The sequence below is a fragment of the Microtus oregoni genome, unplaced genomic scaffold (assembly GCF_018167655.1).
Source record: "Microtus oregoni isolate MIOR12 unplaced genomic scaffold, Mior012 000071F_ref0000514, whole genome shotgun sequence".
In the NCBI taxonomy this organism is placed as follows: domain Eukaryota; kingdom Metazoa; phylum Chordata; class Mammalia; order Rodentia; family Cricetidae; genus Microtus; species Microtus oregoni.
The window spans coordinates 26745-42167 of NW_024543978.1; positions in this window are offsets into that span (position 1 = coordinate 26745).

Consider the following 15423-nt stretch of genomic DNA (forward strand, 5'->3'; position numbering starts at 1 on the left):
ATATTGCTTGGAATACTCATTGGACAATAGCTTAAGCGTATTTATGGCAAACTCATATCATAAATTAACTCATATCCATTAATCTGTATATTGTCTTCCCTTGTAAAGTTCCAGCATCTGTCTCCAGACAAGCTACATTGCTTTTCTCTGACTCTGCCTTCCCTCTATCAACATTGACTTTCAATTTCCAGACTGGCGCAAACACTGCAAAGTCACTATCTGAAACAGATTTGTTATTAACCAATGGTATTCACAGCACAGACAGATGGAACTCTCATATCACCTTAAGCTGAAGAGAAAGCTGCTAACAGTCTCCTCTCATTCTCCTATGGTTAGAACCATATATTTCTTTAATTCTACTTCTCCATTTATGGAACCCACATTTTTATATTCTTATTCTTATGATTTTTGATTGCCAACAAGTCTGCTTCAAAGTGAGGAAATAAAAACTCCATTAATACAAAATGCAAGGGGACTGAAGCATTGGGGACAAAGTAGTGAGGGCAACTGTTGCAGTAGTTTGTCACACTAAGCACGCACCCAAGCAAGCTCGCCATTTTGTCTGCAAGGTCCCTGGCCAGCAAGTGGCCTTATCCCATCCAAGTTTTCCACCAAGGAATCCTATCCATTTGCAGGGTGTTGAGGTCCACCATCACAGCCTACTCTAGGGTAGAGTGGATGTAGGAGACTCCAGAGCTAAGAGAACTAAGAGAAGGCAGACCAAGAAAAAAACACAGGAACACAGGTAGCCACAGCAAAGATCGTACCAAGCAGCCTTAATAATCCAAACACAAAAGATACAGTATTAAGAAGGAATATAAAGAGCAGCAAAGGAAAAAGGTCTAATACTAATTAGTAATATATAACAAAAATGACTTCAAACTTAAAGCAATCAAAAGAGAATAAGATGGAAACTTTATACTCATAGCACAAATATTTCATCAGGACGAAGTATGAATACCAAATATAAATTTCAGTAATATAAAACCACCCACATTACAAGAAATAAATGTATACCTCAAACCACACTAATAGTAGGAGTCTGCAGCACTCATCTCAACAATGGACAGGTCAACCAGACAGAAATATAACAGAGAAATAAGAGAAATAATGTAGATAATTAAATAAATAGACCTAACAGACATCTGTAGAACATCCAACCCAAATATTAAAGAATATACCCTATCAGCATCTCAAGAAACTTCTCGAAAATTGACCACATACTTGATAACAAAGTAAACCTAATATGCCACAAAAAAATTTGCTGAGGCAGGAGGATCTCTGTGAGTTCGAGGCAGGCATGGTCTACAAGAGCTACTTCCAGGAAAAGAACCAAAAGCTACAGAGAAACCCTGTCTCGAAAATCAAAAAAATTAAGAAAAAAAGGGGGGGCTGGAGAGATGGCTCAGTGGTTGAAAACATCGCCTGCTCTTCCAAAGGTCATGAGTTCAATTCCCAGAAACCACATGGTGGCTCACAACCATCTGTAATGATGTCTGGCACCCTCTTATGGCCTGCAGACACACATACAGACATAATACTGTATACATAGTAAATAAATAAATAAATATTTAAAGAAAATTTGGCAAGCACATGAGCCTTATCAGATCAACATGGATTAAAGTATAACAACAATTATAACACCAGAAAGCAAACAAACTCATGGAAACTGAACAGCCAACCACTAAACCACCCCTGGGTCAGGGAAGAAATAAAGAAAGAAATTAAAGTCTTCCCTGAATTCAACGAAAACAAAGACACAACATAACCAAACCGAAAGCGGCACTAAGAGGAAAATTCATCGTACTAAGTGGCCACATTACAAAAACAGAAAAAGCTCACATTAGACACCTAACAGCACAGATAAAAGCTATAGAAAAAAAAGCATCCTGACCCAGGAGTAGAAGGCTGGAAATTATCAAACGGAGGACTGAAACAAACAAAATATAAACACAGGAAACAATCCAAAGAAATCAATGAAACAAACAAATGGTTATTTGATTGAAAACAAGATTCACAAGGGCTATCCAATGCAATAAAAAGGTACATAAAGAGAACACGCAAATTAACAGGATAAGAAATGAAATGGGGGACATAACAGACACTGAGGATATTCAGAAATAATTATATCTTAATACAAAGACCTATATGCCACAAAGTTGGAGAATGTAAAGTAAATGTACTTGTTTTTAGATAAATAACATATACCAAAAATCAGTAAGACAAGGGGAACAATGTAAATAGACTGTGAAGCGGTGAGGAAATATAAGCATTCGTAAAAAACCTGCAAACCAAGGAAAGCACAGCACCAAGTAGTTTTAATACAGAATTTTACCAGAAATTCCAAGACGAGCTGATACCTAAACTCCTTAATGTGTGTCACATAATAGAAACAGAAGAGTCATTGCAAAGCTTTCTATGAAGCAACAGTGTTACCATGATACCAAAAAGAAAAAAAGAAAAAAATCCACCAAGACAGAATCCCAGACCAATCTCGCTCATGAACATCGATGAAAAAATTCCTAATAAAATCCAGAAAAACGTAATACAAGAAGGCACCAAAAAAATAATAGGAGGCTGTATCCCACAGATGCAGGGCTGGTTCAACACATGAAAATCTATCAATCAAATCTATCATATAAATACACTGAAAGAAAAAGAAACCATATGATCCTTTCAGTAGATGATGGAAAATCATTTGACAAAGCTCAACACTCCTTTATGATAAAGGTCTTGAAGAGGGTAGGGTTACAAGGATCATATCTAAATATAAAAAAGCAACATACAGCAAATCAACAGCAGATTTCAAAGTAAATGTAAAGCAACTCAAATCCATTCCATTTCAAATATACATGTCTGTCTCCTGCCCAGCTGCCATGTGTATACCTGCCTGGTACCAGCCACTGCTCAAGGACAGACATGCACCTCTGCCTGCAACTGGCTGCTCTCACAGCCAAGTGCCTGCCACCACATGACCTGAAACCACTGCTCAGGTCACTGCTCTGGGACCTGCAGCCATCTCTGCCTGGGACTGGCTATTCCCAGGGCACACTGTCTGCTGCCACATGGCCCGCCATCACCATTTGTAACCTACAGCATTTCCGCAGGGGATCTTGCAGCATTTTTTAAATATATATATATATATTAAAGTAACCTCCACGCCTCCGAGGACCCACAGGTATGGAATGTCCTTTCCAGGAAAAATTTGATCTACACTGATCAGGTTTTTAGTTTCCCCCTGCAAGGTGAGTCAAAGAGCTCAAGCGCTAGCGGTTGCCAAAGATAAAAACCAATTTAGCAAAAAATGCCGCAACTGATCGCAAGCACTGCGACACTTAATCACAATACAGGGACACAGGGCCCACAGCACTCGGCCTGTTTATCAGCAGTGCAGTGGCTGTGCCTTGTCCATTGGCCACTAGAAACTCTGACTTTTGGTGCTCTGTGCCTGGCCTATGGATTTTATCTCTGTGTCCATCTGACCTCTCAATTGACTCGTTTTTGCCAGTACGACCAAAAATAGCAGAGCATATTTGAAAACAGGAATTGTCAGGATGCAAATTAAACAGCGTTATCTGCTGGACGACAGTTAAATTGCATGTTTCTTTTTCATTCTCATTCTTATGATTTATGATTGCCAACAAGTCTGCCTCAAAGTGAGGAAATAAGAACTCCATAATACAAAATGCAAGAGGACTGGGGCATAGGGGACAAAGTAGCGAGGGCAAATGTTGAGGTAGTTTCTTTGTCACACTGAGCATGCACCCAAGCAAGCACGCCCTTTTGTCTGCGAGATCCCTGGCCAGCAAGCGACCTGATCCTATAACAGAAGTACCACCCCTCAGGAGGGGTGAGTGCTCTGCCCTGGGAACACAGAACAAAAACCCCAAATTACCCTAAACTCTCCGACCATTCAGAGGGGCTTCTCCCTGGCTAATGAATTTCTCTATCCCATTCCAGCTTGCCACCAAGGACTCCTATCCATCTGCAGGGTGTTGAGGTCTACCACCACAGTCTACTCCAGGGTGGAGTGGCTATAAGAGAATCCAGAGCTAAGAGAACTAAGAGTAGGCAGACCAAGCACAGAGGTAGCCACAGCATGTTGAAATAGGAGCAGCGGGCTGCATCCCTGGCACCCAGCCACCCCCGCGGCTAGTTTTACCCGAAATAATTACATGGAAACTGTATTCTTTTAAACACCGCTTGGCCCATTTCTATCTAGCCTCTTCTAGGCTAGCTCTCGCACCTGGACTAGCCCATTTCTAATAATCTATGTAGCCCAAGAGTTGGCTTACCAGGAATGATCTTAGCCTGTGTCTGCCTGGACTGGGCATGGCGTCTCTCTGAGGCGTCTGCCCCCGAGAGGAGAGCTGTGGAGTCTGAGCTCACTTCCTCTTCCTCCCAGCATTCTGTTCTGTTTTCTCCACCCACCTGTGTTCTAACCTATGAGGGCCAGCCAAGCAGTTTCTTTATTTTTTTAACCAATGACCTTCCTCCATCAACAGCAAAGATCGTACCTAGCAGGCAAGACTCTCCCAACACCCTAATCCAGAGGTAGTAGAAGAAATAGACTTTAAATGTAAAATTATAAAAGAGATAGGGACTATGGACCAGAATGTGAAAAACAACTTCAAACAAATGGATGAGAAGAATAACAACAACTCTGAAGAAACGAGAAATCCATCAAAGATACCCTGGGAAAGGAACCCAAGAAAAAGCAAACTGGTAATGGAAAGATTTCAAGACTTGAAAACTGAAATTGAGGAAATGGATTCAACAAAATTAGAAAATAAATCTTTCCCAACCTACAAAATGATATTCCTATTAAGGTAAAAGAAGCATACGGAACACCAAATAGACTGAAACAAAAACCCTCATCACATATAGATCAAAACACAAAAGATACAGTATTAAGAAAGAATATTAAAAGCAGGAAATGAAAAAGTTCTAATACTTTATACTCATTGCAGAAATATTTCATCAGATGAAGTTTCAATACCAAATATAAATTTAAGAAACATAAAAGCACACACATTAGTAGAAATCAATGTATGCCTCAAACCACACTATAAGGGGGAAAGCTTTCATGCTCCTTCTTGCCCATACCTCTCTGTGCTGGGACTATACCTGATTTACAGTTTGTCAGTGAACTCAATTCTTACATGAGTCTCTCTTTATTTGCAAGTTCACAATAAAATACAGATTAGTTGGAGGACACCCATCTATTTTCCTTCTCACTGACCACTTTAAGGAACTCTAAAGCACAAGCTGGGAGAGCAACCCAGGAGAAGAGAGCAAGAGAGCAGGCTAAAGGAGACCTCAGTGGCTCCCTGAGACACAGAGCAGACCAAGAACAGTTACCAAAGACTCAGACAGCCACTGTAAGAATTGGACCAAGAAGCAAAGACACTGCCAGCATCAAATGGAGAGATGGGTAGGCTCCAATGCAAGAATTTATCCAACAACCTAATAAGCCACATGGTAACATCAGAAACCAGTGGCCACATACCAGGGAGACATGACCATCCTAACCAAGAAAAAGCAGAAGAAAATGATTTCAAACATAAGTTTATGAAGAGGATAAAGACCGTTAAAGTGAAATGAAAAACTCCCTTAAATAATGGAGAAAAAACAAAAAATTGGGAGAAATTAATAAATCACTCAAAGAAATCCAAGAAAACCAATAAAAAAACAATCAAACTGTTGAAGATAATGGTTCAAGACTTAAAGACCAAAATAGAGGCAAAAAAAAACCAAGGAAACTCTGGATATGGAAAATCTGGATAAAATGAACAGAAACTATACGTAGGGAAGTATAACAACCAGAATAGAAGAGATGGAAAAGAGAATCTCAGGGGTTGAAGAAAGCTACATAAAATAAATTCATCAGTCAAAGAAAACATTAAATATAACAAATTCTTAACACAAAACATCCAGGAAATCTGGAAAAACATGAAAAGACCAAACCTAAGAATAATAGGGATGGAAGGAGGAGAACTCCAGGTCAAAGGTAAAGAAAATATATTCAACAAAATCATACAAGAAAACTTTCCCAAATTAAAGAAACATATTCCTACAAAGGTAGAAGAAGCTTACAGAACACAAAATAGACTGGATCAAAAAAAAAGTCCTCTCACCATATCAGTGAACTGAATCCACCTATAAAAAGACACAGGCTGCACTCGGGAGGCAGAGGCAGGCGGATCTCTGTGAGTTCGAGACCAGCCTGGTCTACAAGAGCTAGTTCCATGACAGGAACCAAAGGCTACGGAGAAACCCTGTCTCGAAAAATCAAAAAAAAAAAAAAGACACAGGCTAAGAGAATAGATAGGAAAACAAGATGCAGCCTTCTGTTGTATACAAGAAACACACCTCAACCTCAAAGACAGACATTACCTCAGAGTAAAGGGTTGGGAAAAGGTTTTCCAATAAAATGGACCTAAGAAACAAGCAGGTGTAGCTATCCTAATATCTCACATTAGATTTCAAACTAAAATAAATCAGAAGAGGATGAAGAAGGACACTTTATGCTCATAACAGGAACAATTCATCAAGATGAAGTTTCAATCCTTAACATCTATGCCCCTAATACAAGAGCAATCACATATGTAAAAGAAACATTAACAAAGCTTAAAACATACATCAAAATCCACACACTAATAGTAGGAGACTTCTACACTCCACTATCCACAATGGTCAGGTACACCAGACAGAAACGTAACAGAGAAATAAGGAAACTAACAGATGTCAGGAATGAAATGAACTTAACAGACATGTACAGAACATTTCACCTAAACTCAAAAGAATATACCTTCTTCTCAGCATCTCATGAAGCCTTCTCTAAAACTGACCAAATACTGCATAACAAAGTAACTATCATTGACTGAACCACTTTTAATTATAACTATACAAGAAGCAATAAACCTAGCTCTTCTGATCTAACACTAACATTTTACAATTCATAGGAGTACATGACATGTAACCCAAGCTTGCAGAAGCTGGGGGGAAAGCTTCCATGAATCAGTGGCTTCCCTGGGCTAAATAACAAAACAACAATAAAACAATTCCATTCAGGATAATAAGGACAGGCCTAAGAATTTCAAGTCCTTGCAGTAAAAAAATTACATTTGAGGTACCATTTTTTTTATTCCAACTTTCTTCTCTGTGCTGTGATTAAATTCTCTATCAAAAAGCAACTCAGTTAATGAGGTTTATCTGGTTGATATCTATAGATCACAGTCCATCCTTGTGGGAGCTTAGGGTAGAAACTCAAGCTAATAAATGAAGGCAAAACATGGGGAAACATTGCTTTCTACCTTTCTCTCTTGTTTGTCATGGTCTCATGCTAAGCTAGTTCTCTTCTGCAGGTCCAATTGCTTAGAGATATTGCCAACTCAGTAGAAGAGACTTCACACATCAGTTGAAATCAATACCATCTCTCTCAGATGCAGCAATTAGATGTTCTCATCTAAGCACACCATCAAATAATGCTCCTTCAGACAACCCTAGGCAATGTCATGTTGACAGCTGAGGCTAATTAGGAAAAAGACAATAATATACAAGGAGGTTTTAAAGATCCAAAGTCAATGTATTAATCACATCCAATCACTTCAACAGCAAAAACCCAAACATGAAGATAGCAGCAACTGGAAAACACAGATATGCAAGGGAATGGAAAGAGGCAAGCCTCTAAAAACAATAAATCAAAAAAACTAAAACCTACTCTCCACAGAAACTTCCCAAACAAACAAAAACACAAGGAACTTTTTTTTTGGTAGTAATTATGTGGGAAGCCCAAGGACCGCCCACCTCTATCCAGGTCTCGTAAGGTGAGCATCCAATCTGCCTAGGCTCCCACAAAGCCAGTACGTGCAGTAGGATCAAAAACCCACTGCCATTGTTCTTGAGTTCTCAGTAGTCCTCATTGTCCGCTATGTTCAACTAGTCCGGTTTTATCCCATGCTTTTTCAGACCCAGGCCAGCTGGCCTTGGTGAGTTCCCGATAGAACATCCCCATTGTCTCAGTGTGTGGGTGTACCCCTCGCGGTCCTGAGTTCCTTGCTTGTGCTCTCTCTCCTTCTGCTCCTGATTTGGACCTTGAGATTTCTATCCGGTGCTCCAATGTGGGTCTCTGTCTCTGTCTCATTTCATCACCTGATGAAGGTTAATATTCAGGAGGATGACTATATGTTTGTCTTTGGATTCACCTTCTTATTTAGCTTCTCTAGGAACGTGAATTATAAGCTCAATGTCCTTTGTTTATGGCTAGAAACCAAATGTGAGTGAGTACATCCCATGTTCCTCTTTTTGGGTCTGGCTTACCTCACTCAGGATAGTGTTTTCTATTTCCATCCATTTGCATGCAAAATTCAAGAAGTCCTTGTTTTTTACTGCTGAGTAATACTCTAATATGTATATATTCCAGACTTTCTTCATCCATTCTTCCATTGAAGGGCATCTAGGTTGTTTCCAGGTTCTGGCTATTACAAACAATGCTGCTATGAACATAGTTAAGCATATACTTTTGTTGTATGATAGGGCCTCTCTTAGGTATATTACCAAGAGTGGTATTGCTGGGTCCAGGGGTAGGTTGATCCCGAATTTCCTGAGAAACCGCCACACTGCTTTCCAGAGTGGTTGCACAAGTTTGCATTCCCACCAGCAATGGGTGAGCACAAGGAACTTTTAACAAGAAATTTTCTGGATACAAAATTGTTAAAGGCTGATCATTTTCCAGAGGAACAATATAAATCAGATGATAATAAAACTAACAATATAGATTGCACCACTCAAAATATGAGACATAAAGACATAGCTACCAAAATAGATTATAATCTCTTAAACAGAAATGACAAGATTCTAATCAAAATAAAACTACAAGAAATCACTGACCATAACTCATCCAGTACACCCCATTCTTTCTTTTGCTAATAATAGAAAATGAGTTGTGTGAGGAGGGTGTTCCACCCCAACTGGAGAGATTCACTTGAAGCCTTCTGAGGTTTTAAGTTCGTAGAAAATATTGTGACTACTAAAAGGATATCGTTCTATTATGATAAAGAATAGGATGTTTGTTAGGGTCACTTAGACAACTCCATGGGGCACATAACACTTATCAGTTATATCTGACCACCGACAGAAATTGGATTTCTATATCTGTGTCAATGGGCAATTTCCAAACTACCCTATGTATAGCAACAAGCAAGCATTATGCATGAACAAAAGAATTTTTATAATCTCGAGGTAAAGCTCAGGTACAAATTGCTTTGTTTGTTGTTACAATTTCCATTAACAGGGTTTTTCAGTTAAACTAGGGTTTGCATTTAGCCTATTGTTTCTCTTTCTTTCTTTTTTTTCTGTTTATTTATTTATTAAAGATTTCTGTCTCTTCCCCTCCACCGCCTCCCATTTCCCTCCCCCTCCCCCATCAAGTCCCCCTCCCTCGTCAGCCCAAAGAGCAATCAGGGTTCCCTGCCCTGTGGGAAGCCCAAGGATCACCCACCTCCATCCAGGTCTAGTAAGGTGAGCATCCAAACTGCCTAGGATCCCACAAAGCCAGTACGTGCAGTAGGATCAAAAACCCATTGCCATCGTTCTTGAGTTCTCAGTAGTCCTCATTGTTCGCTATATTCAGCGAGTCCGGTTTTATCCTAGGCTTTTTCAGACCCAGGCCAGCTGGCCTTGGTGAGTTCCTGATAGAACATCCCCATTGTCTCAGTGTGTGGGTGCACCCCACGCGGTCCTGAGTTCCTTGCTCGTGCTCTCTCTCCTTCTGCTCCTGATTTGGACCTTGAGATTTCTGTCCGATGCTCCAGTGTGGGTCTCTGTCTCTGTCTCCTTTCATAGCCTGATGAAGGTTAATATTCAAGAGGATGACTATATGTTTTTCTTTGGGTTCTCCTTATTTAGCTTCTCTAGGATCACTAATTATAGGCTCAATGTCCTTGGTTTATGGCTAGAAACCAAATGTGAGTGAGTACATCCCATGTTCCTCTTTTTGGGTCTGGCTTACCTCACTCAGGATAGTGTTTTCTATTTCCATCCATTTGCATGCAAAATTCAAGAAGTCCTTGTTTTTTACTACTGAGTAATACTCTAATATGTATATATTCCAGACTTTCTTCATCCATTCTTCCATTGAAGGGCATCTAGGTTGTTTCCAGGTTCTGGCTATTACAAACAATGCTGCTATGAACATAGTAGAGCATATACTTTTGTTGTAAGATAAGTCCTCTCTCTTGGGTATATTCCCAAGAGTGGTATTGCTGGGTCCAGGGGTAGGTTGATCCCGAATTTCCTGAGAAACCGCCACACTGCTTTCCAGAGTGGTTGCACAAGTTTGCATTCCCACCAGCAATGGATGAGTGTACCCCTTTCTCCACAACCTCTCCAGCAAAGGCTATCATTGGTGTTTTTTATTTTAGCCATTCTGACAGGTGTAAGATGGTATCTTATAGTTGTCTTGATTTGCATTTCCATGATCACTAAGGAAGTTGAGCACGACCTTAAGTGTCTTTTGGCCATTTGAACTTCTTCTGTTGAGAATTTTCTGTTCAACTCAGTGCCCCATTTTATAATTGGGTTGATTAGCCTTTTACAGTCTAGTTTCTTGATTTCTTTATATATTTTGGAGATCAGACCTTTGTCAGTTGCGGGGTTGGTGAAGATCTTCTCCCAGTCAGTGGGTTGCCTTTGTGTCTTAGTGACAGTGTCCTTTGCTTTACAGAAGTTTCTCAGTCTCAGGAGGTCCCATTTATTCAATGAGGCCCTTAATGCCTGTGCTGCTGGGGTTATACGTAGGAAGTGGTCTCCTGTGCCCATATGTTGTAGACAATAATATACAAGGAGGTTTTAAAGATCCAAAGTCAATGTATTAATCACATCCAATCACTTCAACAGCAAAAACCCAAACATGAAGATAGCAGCAACTGGAAAACACAGATATGCAAGGGAATGGAAAGAGGCAAACCTCTAAAAACAATAAATCAAAAAAACTAAAACCTACTCTCCACAGAAACTTCCCAAACAAACAAAAACACAAGGAACTTTTTTTTTGGTAGTAATTATGTGGGAAGCCCAAGGACCGCCCACCTCTATCCAGGTCTCAAAATCTCAGAAAAAAAAAAGCTGCTGACAGTCTGTTCTCATTCTCCTAGGCTTACAACTTTATATTTCTTTATTTCTACATTTCTATTTCTGGAAGCTACACTCTTATATTCTAATCCTTGGATTCTTCACTTTGATTTATGATTGCCAATAAGTCTTCTTCAAAGTGAGAAAATGAAAACATTTTAAAATATAATACAAGATAACAGACTTTTAAAGAATTGGTATATACCTAAAGCGATTCAGTTTATAATTTTTTATAAGTCACAAGCACTTTTTTTGGTTTTTTTGAGACAGGGTTTCTCTATAGCTTTGGAGCGTATCCTGGAACTAGCTCTTGTAGACCAGGCTGGCCTCGAACTCACAGAAATCTGCCTGCCTCTGCCTCCTGAGTGCTAGGATTAAAGTAGTGTGCTACCACCACCCAGCCACAAACACTTTCAAAAACATTTGCTATATTTTGCAAATGTCTGCACATGAGAATGAATGTTCTATACATGTATACAGGATCTGGGATAGTAGATATTTATGAGTCTATGAGTTGGTGTCTGAAATCAGAATATATGAGGAATCACCTGCAAAGACATTTTATCCAATAAATCAAAAGTATTTCACAGATTAACAGCAACAAGAAAAATAAAACCTAAGTAAATAAATAAGAATATAATTAATTTTTGGGAACTTGATACCTCAAAAGTAAGATGCTGTGTATAGAGCATAAAATGAATACAATTCAATGACAATTTCCAACAATTTGTAACAGAAAAGCTGATAACAAAGCTACATTCATAGTGGAAACACTCAGAGTGATCAATAAGATTATAAAAAAATAGTTCACAGATTGACATAATATGACTTCTTGCTGGAAAGTGGTGGTGTACATCTTTAATCCCAGCATTTGGGAGGCAGACACAGGCAGATCTCTGTGAGTTCAAAGACATAGAAACCCAAAACTCAAAAAAAAAACCTACAACAAAGCTATAACGATCAAGAATGTGAACATATTTAAGATAAATATTTAGAAAAATAGAATAATTTAATATCTGCTTCCTGTCACAAGGATTGTATCACAAAATATAGATTCTGCCCTATCTATCTGCCCAACACCATGCACACTTGAGAACACTTGGTGCTCCTTTTGTCCCTGGAACTAAACATCACTGAATCGTATCATTGTGACTGGTGATAACAGAAAGTTCGTATCATTCTAATCATGTATAGCCAAAAGACAATCAATATCACCACAGTTCTACTACCTTTTAAACTATTTGAAACACTTATATTACAAACTTGAAAGTGGAATGCAATATTCAGTTTTCCAATCTGTCTTCCCACTGCACACAAAAAGCACACTCCTATGTGTACACTAGACATTGATATTACAAGCATAATATCCTACCATACTACAGCTGCAGAGTATCCCTCTTCCCAGGAAATCCATACTCAGGGAGGCTCAGAGACAAGGACCACTGGCCAGGTCACTACATAAATCAACACAACCATAGCCTAGCTCATGGTCCATCAAAATCCCAGCAGAAATGACAGCTCAACAGATCATCTCTGAACACCCTGCACTCACCATGGCAGAGCTAGTGGTCTTCCTTACAACTCATTACAACAGAAGCAGAGAAGAATCCTGGAAAGAACACCTATAAGCTACCTACCACTATTGTTCCTGCATGCTAAGCCTTCCCAAAGTCCCTCACTGGCTAACACCACCCTCAGAATATTATCAGCTCCCACACTTGGTGATCAGAGATCAAATTACTCAGATATCACAGAACTTTCTGCTCTGACCTTCCAGTCCAGGGAACAGGGTCCTAGTTTAGAAAGTTAGTATTTTAGTAGACATTACTCCACTTTCCGAGAACATATCCTTTTCCTCATCCAAAGCACAGGGTCCTTTGTGTGCACATCCCATTGCACACTAAATGTGCAGTACAGCCAACCCATGGCTTCATACCTGGAAAATCCTGCAGCCAAACACAGGTCACATTCACAACTGTTGTTAAAGAAAAATAGGCCATAAATTAGAAGACACTGGTGGTCATGGTAGGGCTTGGGAACAGGAAAGAAAATGTGGATATGATATAGTTATAATCTCAAGAAATTATTTTGAAAAGTTGAAACAGGATTTATGGCCATGGACTCCAGAACCTAGGGATTTGTATTAAAGCACATCCAAGATTTCTCAAACCTTTTATCTCAGGGTATATATCTAAAACCAGTTAAATAAGAGTCCTGTTAGGCAGGGCCACAACATTTCACTCTGATCTATCTATATTGGTTGAACTAATATAGCTATAGCAATTTGGTTTCATAATAAGATCAGTCCAGATTCTTGATTGCCTGGTCTGTGGACACCAAGAAATGACCATCAGGACATTTATGGAGCATCTAAAATCGATTACCTAGTTCCACATGGCTAATCTCAGCTACTGTTGAAGTAGGAAAGTTCTCAACCACTGTCCTGTCTCTCCCTTTCTGTACTGTGAATCTACCAGCTTCAAGCTTTGTCTATGCACTCAATTCTTGCACAGATCCCTCTTCATCTATAATCACACACTGAATGTCAGAGAGACTGGAGGTCACTCATCAGCTGGTTTCTTCTTCATTCTCATTGACCAGTCAAGGTCCCTAGCTGCTGCCTACCAGCCTGGGCATCCGGAGATCTCGCATCTGTTCCAGGTTGGCGATTCTGTGTACATTCAGAGACATTGGTCCCAGAACCTTGAACCTCGCTGGAAGGGACCCTACACTGTGCTTCTTATGACACCTACAGCCCTCAAAGTGGATGGTATTGCAGTTTGGATCCACGCATCTCACATCAAGCCAGCACCTCCACAGGACGACCCGAAACCTTCCAAATGGAAGCTTCAGCATACCCCAAATCCTCTAAAACTGAGATTAGTCAAGAAAGACTGATCCTACCAGGCTTGCTGTTCTTTGCCCTGATGTTTCCTTCCACATATAGTGCTAAAAAACCCCTGTACACCTCAGGACTTAACCTGGACTCTGACTAACTTTGAGACTGGGCAAGTCTTAAGGCTAGCCACTGGAGTTCATCCCCTGGATACCTGGTTCCCCCGGATAAATTTTGACCTATGTGCTCTAACAAAGGACTCTTGGGGGGGGGGGGGGATACTGAACGAACTCTCGAGAACTCTTATTTGTCCTGGGGGAAGACGAACTTGGCAGGGGGGGGGGGGGGCTGAAATGTTTTATTGTGCTGCCTGGGGATGTGAAACCAGTGTCAGTACCTCCTGGTTGGGAATTGGCAAAGAGGACTTAGTCTCTTTCACTCGTACCACATCAGGGGAATCTGAAATCACAATCACCTTCACGGAGAAGGGGGGGAAAAGTTAATTGGTTAACAGGTAATACTTGGGGTTTACGGTTGTATAATCCCGGAGGGGAAGACATAGGGATTCTGTTCACCCTATGAATTGTTATAATGCCTCCAATGACCATAGCACTAGGGCCCAACCCGGTATTGCCTGACCAGGGACACCTAGCCCTGGCTGAGGTAGCCCCCCCCTTACCAGGCCCTGGGTCCCCCTCCACGTCCTAAAAATCCCTCTGATACCATTGCTTCACCACTGGCACTCTCTAATACAGGCCAGCAACTGTTTAATCTAATAGTGGGAGCTTTTTCTTTGCTGAATAATACTGACCCCAATATGACACAATCTTGCTGGCTATGCCTATCAGCAGGACTCCCATACTATGAAGGGATTGCAATATCCGGGGGTTTCAACAACACAACTAGCCAGGACGGCTGTGCTTGGGGAACTAGTCATAAACTAACTCTTACAGAGGTTACTGGTGCAGGGACATGCTTGGGAAATCCACCGGCTTCTTACAAACATTTATGTAATGAAACCCTTAAGAGCCCTAAAACTTCTAAAACTGGATACCTGATCCCTGATTCAGATAAATGGTGGGCTTGTGGTACAGGCCTGACACCTTGCATGGCAACATCGGTTTTTGATGGTACCAAAGATTACTGTGTGCTCGTTCGACTAGTTCCAAGGGTCTTTTATTATCCTGCTCTATTGACCAGGACTTAAGGACCCTAGAACAATCTATCACCAAGCTTGCAGATTCAATAATCTCTCTTTCTGAGGTAGTGTTACAAAATAGGCGTGGGTTAGACTTGCTATTTCTTCAAGAAGGAGGACTCTGTGCTACCCTAAAGGAACAATGTTGTTTCTACGTAGATCACTCTGGGGTAATTAAGGATTCAATGGCTAAACTCAGAGACAGGTTAGACAAGAGGCAGAGAGGCACATCAAAATTGGTTTGAAGGCTGGTTTA